Source organism: Octopus sinensis, linkage group LG9, assembly GCF_006345805.1.
Source record: "Octopus sinensis linkage group LG9, ASM634580v1, whole genome shotgun sequence".
NCBI lineage: Eukaryota > Metazoa > Mollusca > Cephalopoda > Octopoda > Octopodidae > Octopus > Octopus sinensis.
The window spans coordinates 85,523,980-85,535,502 of record NC_043005.1 but is presented as its reverse complement, the minus strand read 5'-3'; the positions used below and the strand labels follow the sequence as shown (position 1 = coordinate 85,535,502).

The following is an 11,523-nucleotide window of genomic DNA, read 5'->3' as shown; positions in this document are numbered from 1 at the left end:
CAGCTCTGAGCTGAAACCAGAGAAAAAAAATATATAAATATTTATAACTTACAAAATAAGTTATTTATAACTTATTTTATAAGTTATTTATAAATTTAACCTTTAAAGGTATTTTTTAATACGCTGGCCATTGATAACATTTTTTTTTTTTGAAAAAAACTTTATCCTACATTAGATATATATATACAACGGGCCTCTTTCAGTTTCCGTCTACCAAATCCACTCACAAGACTTTGGTCGGCCCAAGACTATAATAGAAGATACTTGCCCAATTTGCCAATCAGTAGGATTGACCCCGTAACCATGTGGTTGCGAAGTAAACTTCTTACCACACAGCCTCACCAACACCAAAATATACTAAGCTATGGTAAGCATTTTCTAATTAACAACTACAAGAAAACAAACACCATGAATAATTCTGGCTAGAACCAGGAAAATCAACAGCAGTAATCTGTCATCCAGGACTAAATTGATAGTGTAGGAACAGCATTTACAGAAAATTTACCGGAAAATTGACAATATTACGAGAGTAATTGACCATATTTCTATACATGGCATTAGTTCCGACTAGCATGCTTTGGCAATTCGATATTATCAAAGATTAAGCATAATTTCATCAAAGATTTCCTGAATATTATTCGACGTCAGCTTCGAGTAATTATCACACGAGCGAAGACATGTTGAAAGAAAATAAGCAAAAAAAAAAAAAGAGGAGACAAAAACACAAAATACAATAACATTCACATAATTACTTGCATAAATGAATGCATAAAGAGCTAATTGGGATATTATTACAGAAGCAAAATTTCTGCTTCTGCTGTTTATGAATATTTGTATGTGCCTGCGTATGTGTTTGTGTTTTTGCGTATACACACAAACATACATATATATATATATATATATATATATATATTATATATATATATATATATATATATACGTATACACACATACAGACACACATACATATCTACGTGCATATAAGTATATATGTGTGTATCTATGAATGTATATATGTACATAAATACTTATCGTACACCCACGTTATTGTCAGTTCTATACACGCTTTTATAATTGCGCGTTTTTGTATTTACTATGCAGGTACAAATTTGTAATATATACGCGTGTAACTACATGTATCTATGCATATATGAATGCATGTATAGGTATTTGTACATATGCATCTGTATATAGATTTTTGTATACTTTCCAAACTTCAGAAAGCCATAAACGGTATGGAAGATCGAACATGCTTTCAGTCGGATCTGTTTGCAGTTGTCCAACGGATGGGAAAAAAGCAATATGCTTTTAAATGAGGATAAGTTTAATTTGATTCATTTTGGAAAAGCGGATACTCCGAAACTACCATATGCTCTTCCCTCGGGTGACTCCCTAATGTCATCCAACAACACCACATATCTTGGAGTAATTGTTGATAACAATCTAAGTTTTAGTTCCCATGTAAACAGCAAGGTTGACTTGGCCCGCAAGATGTGCTCCTGAATTCTGAGAACTTACCGGTCTAGAGATGCCCACTCCATCATCCTTCTCTACTCTACTTTTGCTCGACCCCACCTTGAATACTGTTGCCCACTGTGGTCCACCCTCACGAAGCAACTCATTATGAAAGTGGAAGCACTCCAGAGGTCGATAACAAGAAAGATACACGTCATGATAGGCACTGACTATTGGGGTCGGCTAAAAATCTCAGTCTCTACTCTCTTCAACACCGCCGAGAGCGCTGCATCATTTGTGTGATGTGGACAATATTCCATCAATATTGTACAAAGGATGTTGGCATCAATTTTAAAATCCAGCCAAGACTTGGACTCCGTGCAATCCGCCCACTACAAAAATCGAACTCAAGGACATACAACATTACGTTACAACTACTTTACCTCAACTGGTCCAGCTCTCTTTAATGCTATACCAAAATACGTCGAAACGGAAATGGATCCCATAAAATTCAAAAGTTCACTGGACAAATTTCTTTAAAAATTCCCGGACCAACATCCTACACCCGGATATGTCTCCAAGAATAACTCTTTCCTAGAGTGGGCCAAGGTTCCCCATATATGACTAATATACGTCACCGGGTGGTGTTATTAAGTTAGACATGGTCTGGGCCTACACTGGCCGAAACCTTTTTCAAAGTTAAATATGCATATAGGAGTGGCTAGTCTTCTACTATAGCCTCGAGCCGACCAAAGCCTTGTGAGTGGCTTTGGTAGACCGAAACTGAAAGGAGCCCGTCGTATATGTATATATGTACATATATATATGTGTGTGTGTGTGTGTGTGTGTGTGTGTGTGGTGTGTGTGTGTGTGTGTGTGTATGTGTGTGTGTGTGTCTGTGTCTGCGTGTGTGTGTGTGCGCATGTATGTGTTTATATGTCTGTGTTTGTCTCTCCACCAATATCGCTTGACATCCGATGCTGGTGTGTTTACGTCGCCGTAACTTAGCGGTTCGGCAGAAAAGACCAAGAGAATAAGTACTAGGCTTAGCAAAAATAAGCTCTGGGGTCGATTTGCTCGACTAAAGGTGGTACTCCAGCATGGCCGCAGTCAAATGACTGAAACAAGTAAAGGAATATATATATATTTATTCCTTTCTGTAGAAGAGCTTAGGCTCGAAACGTCAAAGACACTTCCATTTTTCCTGAGCGTCAAACTAAGACACCATGTTTGTTATTCCCTGTTTTTTTTTTGTTTTATGTTGTTTTTTACGCAACTCTGGACCAACTGACATAAAACATGCATTTTACACAGTATTCAGTTTTATGCATATTCCAATTTTAAAACTGCAAGGAAGACAAGTATGATCGAGGTACCTTACTCACCCTTGCTAATATGCATACACACACACACACACACACACATACATACATACATACATACATACACACCCACACACACCTCAGCAGTCATTCTTTTAGATAACTGAGAAGAAGAACTGCCTATATGAAAAAAAACATCGGTACCTGAAGCAATTTTACACTGGTATATAGAATTTTTAATCTTAGAATTACTAGACATAAACTTAATTCTGTTGGAATTGACTTCAGAGACAATAACCTTGTTATTCATATTTCTGGAGGGATGGTTCTTATTAGCTAAATTAATGTTAGTATTAGTAACTGGATTCTTATTTAACAAACTAATATTATTTGAGGAGAAAATTTGTGAGAGATTTTTTTGTGTTTGAAAAACCAATACTAACCATGTGCGAGTTGATAACTGAGTAATACCTAGAATTCTTTGGAAAATTCCTAATAACAGCTTCCCGAAACTGGAAATGAAGATTAGATTTAATTTTGCCTCCCATAAGGAATAATCAACCGAATAGTTTTGGTATTAGTCGCTTCTAGAAAATGTTTACGAGAACACAAGAAAATTATGAGTTTGTTTTAAAATTTGAGATTACATAGAAAGTATTTTACGTAGGATATGGACAGTTCCGATGAGCATTATCTTTTGAATTTCTGCCATTTTGGAGTTTCCTTCTTTATGAGCTAGATAGGTAGGTAGGTAGGTAGGTAGGTAGGTAGGGAGGTAGGTAGGCAGGAAGGCAAGCAGATAGGTATAGGAGCTAGGTTTTATTATTATTATTATTATTATTATTATTATCATTGTTATTGTTGTTGTTGTTCTTGCTGTTGCTGTTGTTGTGGTTATTATTATTATTATTATTATTATTATTATTATTATTATTATTATCATCATTATTATTATTTTCTTCTTTCAAATTTGCTTCCATTTCTTGCCGAGTGTCTTCCCGACTCCTAGGGCAAAGAGATTCATAGTATACATTGGTAGGCCATTAAACTAAACTCACTAGTTCGTTCATATTTTTTTTAAGTTAAATTAAAATACATGGGTAGTAATAGTTCTCACATCGACAATGCTCTTCTCAATACGTGTGATGTACCAGTTAAGACAATCTTTTGCACTTCTTGCAGGGATGGTAAGCCAGGGATCATTCTCATATAATTTTCGGTTCCCTTCTTGATCATTCCTAGTGCTCCTACGATCACTGGTATTGTAACCGCCTTGCGATGCCACATTTTCTCAATTTCAATGAGTTATTATTATTATTATTATTATTATTATTATTATTATTATTATCATCATCATCATCATCATCATTGTTGGTGTTGCTGTTGCTGTTGTTGTGGTTATTATTATTATTGTTATTCTATGTTTGACTTTTGCTTTATGTCTGTACAAGTTGGCTCCAAGTCTCATCCAGAGACCTCAAGAGACAACAGGTTGGAAGTTCACGTTGTTGTTATGCCTAGTGTGCCATATATTTGTTTTTTTTTTTTTTGGTGTTGTACTAGTGAATGTCTAATACATAAATTTTTTTTAAAAAGTTTGTTTTAAACCTTGGGATTACATAGAGAGTATTTTGCGTAGGTAATGAGCAGTTCCCATGAGCACTATCTTTTGAATTTCTGCCATTTTGGGGTTTCCTGGTATCTGAGTTAGGTAGCAATCAGCCTCTTTCGCTATCATTCCCCGGGCACCTATGACAACAGGTATTGTTTTAGTCTTCAGGTTCCACATTTTGCTGATTTCTATTTCAAGATCTTTATATTTGCTCAGTTTTTGGTAGGTCTTGACAGATACGTTTATATCGATTTGGACAGTCATATCAATGAGGAGGCATGTTCTTTGTCTGAAGTCTTTCAATATGATGTCTGGCCTATTTGCATCTATCTTTCTGTCAGTTTGAATGGTGAAGTTCCAGAGGAGTGAGATGTGGTCATTTTCAAGCACTGGAGGTGGATTGTGTTCCCACCAGTTTTTTTCATGGGGAAAATCCAGGTTTTTGCAAATTACCCAGTGAATATATTGTGCAGCTCTATCACGCCCGTTGAGGTACTCTGTAGGCGCTAGAAGACTGCATTTGGAGACAACATGATCAATGGTTTCATTTTGTTGTCGGCATACACGACATGTTGGGCTACTGCCGTTCTTTAATATGTTGGCCTGGTAGTTTCTTGTTGGTAGGCATTGATCTTGAGCTGCTATGATAAACCCTTCTGTTTCAGATTTTAAGCCAAAGGCCATTAGCCGTTGATGGGTCAGGGCTTTGTCAAGATCTGCATTATTCGCTCTCTTTGGGTATTTGCCATAGAGAGGTTTTTCTTGCCATTTATTTTTCAGAATATCTAAGGCCGCAGTTTTGGCACGGGTTTTCATGCTTGTGTGTGTGCATATTCTTTCAAATATTTTTCTGTGCTTGTTTCTTGTATGACTATCTCTAATTCCGAAATTTGTTGTATTCGGAATTCACTTAGATATTCCTTTGCCTGTTTTGTTACTGAGTATGATGCTTTCTTGTTTTCATGTTTTGAGACAAGTTTTAACATCCAGTCCTCAGAGTTTTTCAGGTATGTGTCTAGGCCAATTGTAGCAATCTTCATTCTTATTGCCAGTTGCAAAAGACCACGGCCTCCCTCTTTTCTTGGCAGATAAAGTCGTTCTGTATCTGCCTTAGGGTGGTGCATTCTATGCATTGTCAACAGTTTTCTTATTTTTCTGTCGAGCTGACATATTTCAGTAATTGACCAGTTAACGATATTGAAACTTTATTATTTTATTATTATTATTATATTATTATTATTATATTATTATTATTATTATTATTATTATTAAAAACTGCTCGATTCAAAAAATGTTTTTAATTATATATGTAACACCTACTAAATGTGCTGATTGCCTAGTTTGTCTACTCGTATACACACACAAATATATGCGACATTCAATAATCAGAAACGTGCTAACATATTGTTCTTTTGTTCTTTGTTTACAATTACTCATACTTAATAGTCTAGAGTGGTTTGGTGAAGCATTGTGAGATATTAAATTAGATTAAAATTTGTTCGATGTAAGATAATGCAGTACAGAAGTGAAAACATCAACAATCAATGGTCTACCTTGTATTTCTTCGATATTTGGGTGTCAAAACTTCTTCATCGGGATAAATGGAAAAATAGGAGATGATATTACGCTCTTATCCTTGCTCTGATGTGCAGACTGGTGGTTTTGTAATAACGAGTTGCCCTTGTGTCACATAAACCTTTTAGTATTTATATCTGCCATATCTGGCCTTTCACATCTACTTACAATGTCATGCAAAAGATAATCATATTATCAAAATCTCGAAGCTATAAGATAATAACGCATGGTTATTTCAAAACAATGTGAATAAATAAGCATTATATTTCACAGAAAAATCTCAATGCTAAATGGTAAGACATTTAAATTTAATAATTAAGTTTGTCTCCTCGGTTCTAAAAACACCTGTGTTGCATTATAAGGCTCTGATGGCTACAGTAAATTCCTTGGTCTGACACTTCAGCAGGTGTTTATAAACTGACGTGTTTGCTTATATTAAATGCTTATTTGACTTAGTGTTATTCTTGCTGAATTCTAACTTGTATTTCTAATACATCTATTCTCCACATTTCTTTCTGTATTACACCTGAGCTTTCTGAAAGGTTTGGAAATCTGTGTTTATGTCACACAAACAATATTTCGGTGAATCAGCGAAGGCTTATCTATGTCGTAGCTTTACTTACTGAAAATATGCCAGCTAATTCACTCTCAAACGATGCACTGCTATCTACATAAAAATTGTCACTACACAATGTAGTCATAGCAACCTTTAAACAACCTGTATGGTTGAACATGGATAGAATGCTTGATCAGTATTGTATTGTGATGACAAAACCAAAACAAAAGCACACTGTGGACGTATAAATATTTTATCAACTGATATGATGGTGCCACATAAAAGGCACCAGTGCTGGTGCCACGTAAAAATCACAGGTGCTGGTGCCACGTAAAAAGCTCTGGTGATAGTGCAACGTAAAAAGAAACTGCTATTGGTGCCACATAAAATGCACTCAGTACAGTTTGTAAAATGGTTGGCATTAAGAAGGGCATCTAGCTGTAGAAACCGTCACAGCAATGACAGGAGCTCAGTACAGCCCTCTGGCTCATCAGGTCGTGTGAGGTTGTCTAACCCATGCCGGCATAGAAAAAAAAGGAGAGTTTAATGATAATGATGATGATGATGAGGAGGAGGAGGATGATAAGATATAAGAACATATCGTCATTTACTCTGGATTAAAATTATAGGGGAAAAAATTAAGTATCTAGATATGAAAATCCTAAAGAATCTTATTGATAGGAATCTCAAGAGAGACACTAAGACATCATGTATATAAAAAAAACAATAACAAACCTGTTGAACAAACACTAAAGCAAGAGACGGACACTTATGAACAATTACCTTAGTCTCACAATACACCTTTTCATAGGCAAATATATATATTATTAATAACACCATAAGTACAATGGAAAAATCTTCAGATGAGCATACAAAAATATTTCTTTAAATATGCATTTATCTCACGCGCGCACGCGCGCGTGTGTGTGTGTGTATGCGTGTGTGTGTGTGTGTGTGTATTATTCCACAGGAGTCGGAAATTTTTTTGTTCTTTTGTACAGTCATACAATATTTTTCTTGATAGTTAAATCAATTTTTGCATTTTTTTTTAGCAAAAGTAAAAAGCAAAAAACATTACGTTTTCTTTTATTATTATTATTATTATTATTATTATTATTATTATTATTATTATTATTATTATTATTATTATTATTATTATTTTAAGAATGGAGAGCAGTGCTAATTTTAAGCTGATTATGTGCAGAGAGAGAGAAAAAAACACAACAAACAAAAGCCACTCTAAAATAGTTTACAAGAAAATTATTGTTACATAACAATGTTATTAACAATCCTTTTCACAATCTTAAAATAACAGACATATTTGTTTAGAATAAAAAATAGAAAATACAGTTGAGAAGTGGTTCCTATTATATTCATCTCTAACAATTTGTATTCTTCCTGTTGTTATCATAAATCTTCAACATCTCCTAAACACCTGCCCCACAAACATTATTTTCTGCAAAGGCCAGCATATATACATGTGTGTGTGTGGGGGGGGGTATGTGTGTATGTGTGTGTGTGAGTATGTGAGTGTACATATATATATATATATATATATATTAGAAGGCTTGGAGTTGATGTACAGGTATTTTATATTAGAAGAAATGAGGTACTCAGAAATTCAGATGGTTTTATATTTACAGATATTTTTTTGTATATTACATGTTTTTATACATCATATATCATATATCATATATTAGCGCTTTCGTCCATTCTAGTGGAGTTGTCAAATTGAACATATATATATATACACGCACATATATATATACACAAACACGCACATATATATATTTATTTATTTATTTTTATTGATTGATTCTAGTTTCAGCTTATGAGCTGTGGCCATGCTGGGGCACCGCCATTTGGTGTTGCTACTTGGTTTCACTTCATAGAGGCTTTCTAGCAACTGCTATTTGGTGCATGAGAGAGTTCGATGCAGCTGCCCTCATCTGCCCCTCCTGCCGTGAAGTTGGTTCATCTGGGACACTGACAGGAAGAGATCCAGCTTCATTTTTAAAGACATCTGTATCCACCCCATGCAGGTCTCTCAGGTTCTTCGGGAGGATATTGAAGAGCTGTAGGCCTCGGAAGCCCCGGCTATCACAGAATCTTGTCCTACATCTTGATGGCAGGTTTGGAGTCCTAGGCACCACGCAGTGGCGCCCAGTTCTGGCATTTGCGTAACTCTCGATGCCAAAGTTCAGGAACTTCTTTCCAGAATCTTCCAGATGTATATTATGGCATATCTTTCCGCCTACGCTCCAGGGAATATAATTTAATCTCTTGAGTCTTTCCCAGTAGCTTACATTCTGCATAGAGGCTATTTCTTTGTGTAGCTTCGTTGGATCGCCTCAAGTCTGTGATCAACTTGACACTGGATGGTGACATAGCTGAGAGCAATAGTCAAAGTGGCTTAGGACAAGTGTCTTCCAGAGGACCATCATGGTTTCTTGTTTCTTGTTTCTAAAGGTTCTAAGAATCCATCCAGCCAGCCGTCTACATTTCATTGTCAGTTTAGCAACATGTACATGAAAGGTCGCGTCATCACTCATGTGAATACCCAGGTCACGCACTGATTGTGCCTCTGGGATTGCAACCCTCCGGGTCCAGTGTATTCATTGGGTATTGCATTCAGTTTTGCATGCTGATAGTATTAAAGCTTGAAACTTTCCAGCATGAACTGCATGCTATTCTTTTCAGCCCACTTGTATATTTCGTCCAGCTCACATTGCAGGTGTTTAGTGTCCTCAGGGTTCTGTATTGCCTGTGAAACTTTTGTATCATCTGCAAACTTGTGATCGTGGCTCTCTGCGTGGCTGAGGGCATGTCTGAGAGGCCATTATGAACAGTAGTGGTCCCAGAACAGTGCCCTGCGGAACACCGCTCACTATTTGTGTGTTAATGGAGGTGGCCCCATTGGCTACTACCACCTGACTTCTATCCTTCAGAAAGTCATGAAGCCATTCTCCCAGTTTCCAACTATGTTGAGATCACGCACGCAGTTTGTGACATATCATTCCATGATCGACTTTATCAAAGGCCTTTGCAAAGTCGAGATATATCACTTCCACATTTGAGTGGTTGAGCAGCCGTTTCAGCACCCAGTCATAGTGTTGTAGGAGCTGAGTTAAAACAGCTTCTCCTGGTCGGAAACCATGTTGGGTGTCGGGCAGCAAGTCATTCTCTTCAAGGAAGGGATCAGCTTTCTTCTGACTATTCGTTCCATGACCTTGCTGATGTGTGAGGTCAGAGAGATAGGTCTATAGTTCTTGGCTTCCGCTCTGCTACCTCCTTTATGAATGGGGCATATTTTTACCTTCCTTCAGTTTTCCTGGAAGTTTGCCAGCTGCAAGGAAGCTCTGAAAGAGGAACTGCAGTGGTCTTGCTAGGACTCTCTTACATGCTTTTAGGAGGATTGCCGGGAATCCATCGGGCCCAGTAGCTGAGTCTGTTTTCATTTCATCTATAGCCTTGGTTACATCGTCTTCCTTTATATCGATGTAATCTATCGTCGCCGCGCCTCTGATTTTATATCTGCAGTGGTAAAAAAGTCAGTTGGATTGGTGATTGGAGATGCCCAAGGGGTGGAGTGAAAACACTCTTGAATTGCTCATTCAGTATTTCACTTACCCTCATTGGTTTTCCTGTAAGTGTGCCATCCTTTTCGAGGAGTGGCCCTATTCTACAGTGCACTGTAGCTGTTTCTTTGGCATACTGTAGAAAGCTCTGGGGTTAGATTTTATGTTTTCTATAGCCCAGGCTTCTTTGTCTGCTCTTTTTTTTCATGGGAGAGTTGCAGACATTTTTCGATTTCCAACAGTTTTATTTTTAGGCGGGACTTTTCACTGCTTTCAATCTGTTTGTTTAGGCGATTTGAAAATTTCGTACGCCGTCTCATTAAGATTTTCCTCTCTCTGGGGATTTGTTCTTGTGTACAGTGGCCTTTCTCTCTGGGACACATTTGTAGCATATGGCTTGCATTACAGACATGAATTGTTGAAGTTTCACGTCGATGTCTGGCGAGGAGAGACATTTAGGCCAGTTTTGTTTGAGGATCTCTTTCTCAATTTGTTTCCAGTTTGCCTTATGGTAGTTCAAGCTGGAAAGATTTTGAGGGGTTCTTGTAGGCTGCATGTCCGTGCTCTCTTTTGGCCCGTACATGGTCAGCTCTATCATGTTGTGATCCGAGAGTAGTGTCGGTGTCACTTTCACATTATGGATGAGATCCATGTCATTTGTGAAGCAGAGATCCAGTGTGTTACCTGCCCTGGTTGGTTGGAGTATTACCTGCTCCATGTACAGGGTGTTGATGAGGTTCAGGAGGGACCTCGCCTGTCCTCGTTCACATCTTGTCATTCCTGGGAGAGAAAGGCCCTCGGGCCATCTGACATTGGCAGATTGAAGTCTCCCATAAGAAGCACAACTATGTGTTGTTCTAATGTGGTTAGAATTTCTTCTATTTTATAAGGCAGTCTTCAAACTTGCCCACATGGCTTGGGGCATCTGGAGGGCGATATGTAGCACACACAACTACATCAAGTTGCTTAATATGTACAATTAGTGTGTCACACACCGAGTTTGAGTATGACAAGAGGACCTGGGGTGTGAGGTCCTCACGGATGTACATAGCAACACCTCCATGACTCCTTTCTTTCCTGTCGGTCCGTAGTACAGCATACTGTGGTATGTGTAACTCCGCATCTGCTATGTCCGGTTTCTGTAAGTGCTATGCATATGGCTTGATTGCATGCAACAAAGTCTCTCAGGAACGGGATCTTTGTCCTGTTACTGAGTGTTTGCAGTCCTCTGATGTTCAGTAGAAGTATCGAGGTGAGGTGTACGTTGTTGCCGGCGGTGTCCATCCTGTGTCTGTTTGCTGTGGTGGTCTGGTATATAGTGGGTAGTCCCACCTGCGGGCTTGGGTTTGATGAAGCCAGGTCAGCTGCTGTACAATCTTTTGTGCCATGCACAAAAAAGATTGTGCTCAGCAGCTGCTCTTTCGA

The 11,523-nt window shown here is 37.7% G+C and overlaps 1 long non-coding RNA gene across 1 annotated transcript in view; it reads right to left on the bottom strand.

Annotated features, from left to right (window-relative positions):
* Nucleotides 1-2,561: 2,561 nt before the first annotated feature.
* Nucleotides 2,562-11,523, bottom strand: part of LOC118764895 — a 13,445-nt gene continuing 4,483 nt past the window's right edge. The window contains exons 2-3 of the long non-coding RNA XR_005000731.1: nt 2,728-2,731; nt 2,562-2,573 (exon numbers count right to left, since the gene is read on the bottom strand). This is a non-coding gene — a long non-coding RNA (uncharacterized LOC118764895). The remainder of the gene's footprint in view (nt 2,574-2,727; nt 2,732-11,523) is intronic.